Source organism: Ostrea edulis, chromosome 9, assembly GCF_947568905.1.
Source record: "Ostrea edulis chromosome 9, xbOstEdul1.1, whole genome shotgun sequence".
NCBI classification, from domain to species: domain Eukaryota; kingdom Metazoa; phylum Mollusca; class Bivalvia; order Ostreida; family Ostreidae; genus Ostrea; species Ostrea edulis.
The window spans coordinates 38,602,041-38,606,096 of record NC_079172.1 but is presented as its reverse complement, the minus strand read 5'-3'; the positions used below and the strand labels follow the sequence as shown (position 1 = coordinate 38,606,096).

At 33.9% G+C, this 4,056-nt stretch overlaps 1 long non-coding RNA gene across 1 annotated transcript; it reads right to left on the bottom strand.

Annotated features, from left to right (window-relative positions):
* Positions 1-528: 528 nt before the first annotated feature.
* Positions 529-1,783, bottom strand: LOC130050133 (uncharacterized). Its single transcript, XR_008798549.1, has 2 exons — positions 1,470-1,783; positions 529-1,179 (listed from the first exon to the last, which is right to left on the bottom strand). It is a non-coding gene; the product is annotated as an uncharacterized LOC130050133 (long non-coding RNA).
* Between the last annotated feature and the right edge of the window lie 2,273 nt (positions 1,784-4,056).

Here is a 4,056-nt window from a genome sequence, read left to right as displayed (position 1 = left end):
GCATATCAAGATAGCTAATATCAGTCTTCTTCATGTGGATAGTTGTAAATTAGTCAGATATCTAGTACAAACTCAGAGTTCTTTAAGATATTTATGAAAAACTTGAATTTTCAGGTCAGCTGGAATCAAAAGGTATAAGTAGCTGACTTCCTTAACCCTTTCTCTACCGGCACATTTTTGAGGTTTTTAAAGACTAAATGACAATATTTTTAAATCAATTTAAATCTGCATGGATAACGATTTGGGGTAGGCATATGACATGTAATTTTGTTAGGAATTGGACAGGGAACAATTTCTTATAAAATTTGTCAATGTATCCCATGACCTCAAATAGATCTACGGGGTCAAAGGTCATATAAGTGCACATTTTTGCAATCTTTTTTCTCTGAAATATATATATTACGACCCCTCTCACTAGATTAGAGTCAAAAATAGGAAATTCTAAATGTATGAGCTAATGTACCTTTTAATATACTACAAAAAGAACAAAATCAAACTAATCAATTTTATTCACAAACAAATATTTTTGGTTGCTAAGTAACAACACTCATAGTACAATTTTGACCATAATTTGCCTTTCTGCATCCATTCAACACAATTTAAACGTAATTACAATCCATGATGATTAGTAAATGTCACATTATTTTAAAAATATAATCTTTAAATAGATCTTAATCATTTTAAAAGGTTTTTAACAATAATATGATGAAGAGAATTAAGGTCAAAGGTCATCAAATGGAAACTTCGTACTTTATATACTTGTCCATCATTTTCTAATAATATGACGTTTTGCCATTATGTTCCATTAAATAGAATAAGTATTGCAACATTAAAACAAAGATCTTTCAATTATTGTTAATCTAAAACAATCTATTTTTTTTTATTCAATTATATTTGGTTGCTAAGCAACAACACCTTATCAAATGTTATCAAAAAGTACTAACCATTTTTCCTCTCCAAGTTCAACATATACGAATGTTCAGGTACTTGCTTTCAATCACTAGATTTAAATGTACTTGCATCATATTTAACAAAAATGTTCTTGTATTCAACCTCTTGAAACCTATTTCTAGACATAATTCTTGATAATGAGTTGTTCCGACAGTGGCATGCGTTGACCTATATCTGTCTATCGACTGGAACTTCACAGCAGGCGTGTATAAGATAATGCACAAAAATCTGGAAAAAAAGTATTTCTTAATACTTAGTCCTAAATACTAATGTATTGTCAAAGCTTTTGAATACTCAATTGGCTCTGTAAATGTTTTCGATAATCAAGGCCCTCTGAAAAGTATGCATTTAATTACTTATGAAATTTTATCAGAGGTAATTGTAGTACACATTTAATAAATGAGTTACATTCACAGCCAGATTAATTTTGGTAAAGGTAATCTTTTTACTATGCATTTTATTATTCTTTTTAAACTGGAAATCACCGCCACAATATCGGTTTTTAAAACTAGTAATACCTGTACAGTTCCTCTTCAGTGAGAGGCTGCAAACTTCCTTGGGAAGTATATGGCAACCCTTCCCCCTAGATATGACCATCTCAGCATAATGGTTGGTGGCAACACAGATGGAGAAAACCAAATCTTCTGTCAAAGACAGCTTCATAAAATCTGAAGTTCTCCGAATAATAGGGTCCCATATCTGAAAGAAAATTGCAAATAAAATCAGTATTGGCCACCATACCTTAAAACGTGTCATATCTTATAATTAGAAACTAATTAGAAATTGTTTTGTCTCATTTTGTATGTATACGATCCCTAGTTATGCAGCAAAAAACAAACAAACAAATAAACCATTAAAATGATACACACATATCAGTGTACCATAATGCCATGATTCCAATTGTGAATGTATTATCAGGATTTATTTGAATGTTAATCAAATTTATACTGATTTAACCCTATATTCAACCTCAAAGAGTCATACCAACTGAAAGCCAGGTTGTCACCCCGAATGAAATGCCACAGTTCTGGGATCAGGTGTTCCTGTGTCCTCACATCAGCATCCTTCCAATGCATGTCTGGATTTGCCAGTAGACTGTCGCTAGCGGATGATACCTGGGAACTTCCCACTAAATATTGGGATGCCAATACCCTTTTTAAAAAAGAAAAGAAATTACAATTAAGAATTGTTGGTTTATGTTTAAAAAGCAAAATCTAAGTTTCACGGTAGCATGGAACAGTTTCGCACTTAAATTTATTTACTCAGATTTATTTAAAGATAAGGTAAGGAATTACATACATGTGTTAGAAATGAATCGAATATTTTATTATACATTGCGAGAGTAGCAGAGTGGGTAATGAAAAAAAAAAATGTATCATGTAGGTATTGCATTATGCCGAGCATATATTATACACGAGGGCAAATACTGAAGAAATTCAGGTTAAAACCTACAGGGTCCAGCGAAAATACTGAAACTCTGAGGGAAAGTGAATGACCCCAGATATAAAAGTTGAATTGAATTGCTTCTTAATGGTACCCAGTGTCTAAATCCCCTTGTATGGTACTCTGATGGGCTGTGGATTTAGTCGAAATTAGAGAAAATCTAGGCAAGAACGGGATTGATTGATTGATGTTTTCTGCCAAACTCAACAATTTTTCAGTTATCTGGTGGCACCCAGTTTTTTTTATTGGTGGAAGAGAGAACCCAGATACCTGGGGAGAGACCACCGATCTTTTGAAAGTAAACTGGGAAAACCTTCTCACTTACCGGCGCGAATGGGATTCGAACCCGCGCCGACAGAGGTGAGAGGCCGTGTGATTTTGAGCGCAATGCTCTAACCATTAGGCCACGGAGGAGGCCGGCAAGAAGGGGACACGTGTCCATCAGCTCATAGCATACAAGTACCAACATGTATGGATCACATGTAATTTATGGTCATAAGCTACTAAGTGTATATAAAATACATGCATTTGGATAAAAGAGAAATCAATATGATTTTCATTAGCCTGTCATAATCAGACTTTGATTGATGTTAACCCACCCCCATTTTGGCCCAAACACACATTTTGTTTTTATTTCTGTTACAGAATAAAGAAAATAATTCAAATTATGATAATAAATTCTATCATTACAATAATGCAAAGTGTGTTTTCCTAACAGATTGTGTTTTCTTTTCATAGAAAGATAATTTCTTTTATAAACATGGAAAAAACTTGGAAAATAGCCTTCTCACCAGCGGTCGTGAATGCCCAGTCTGATTAAAACCACCCCATCCCATTATACACTAAATACACCCCCTTCTTACACTCGCGCGTCAGGTAAGGAGATATTTTTGGGAAAAGGGGGGGGGGGGTGTTAATCAAACTGCCGGACCCAGACAGGGTGTTATTCACTTGGTTTAGGTATCATAAAATATAAATATTTTCTTTCATGAAACGACAAATCATGGCATCAAATCGCGGTTAATTAATCGTGAATTTTTCATAACATGACAAAACCGCATTTTTTTTCTTTTTAGTCGGCCTATGTGGCTACATCAACTTACATGTACGTATTTATACTGAATGCATGATCGTTTGGGTCATCCTGCAACAGGAGATCCAGGGCATCTTCTTCTGACATTAGGTCGTTTTAAAGATGTAAAATACTTGTAAGCGTTCGCTGTGACAGTCACGGTGAAGCTGTGTTGTTTTCGTTGAAACGGAAACACGTGTGTTCTCCGTGCACACTTTCAGAAAACCCCGCGATCCGGATCACGGAAAAATAAAAGTATACAGGCTATATATAGGCGAACTTCTTTTTTCTTTTCTTTTTTTCGAAGAGAAAAAAATTATTACTATTCCGAACAAATATAACGTTTATATCTGAATTTGAAGTACTTTATTTATCTGTTTTTAAATTCAATCTGCCGATGTAACATTCTCAATAGGTGTTTTATGAAGTTACATGTAGGTTGTGTAACTGTTATAAACCAATATTGGTTTTATGCTTTTTAAAAATAGCAGAGATACCTGGTTGATTATTTCATACATGTATGTATGTTGTTTTAGTGTATCAACAGGTACTGAATTTACTAAAAGAGGACAATACAAATAGTTTTCACC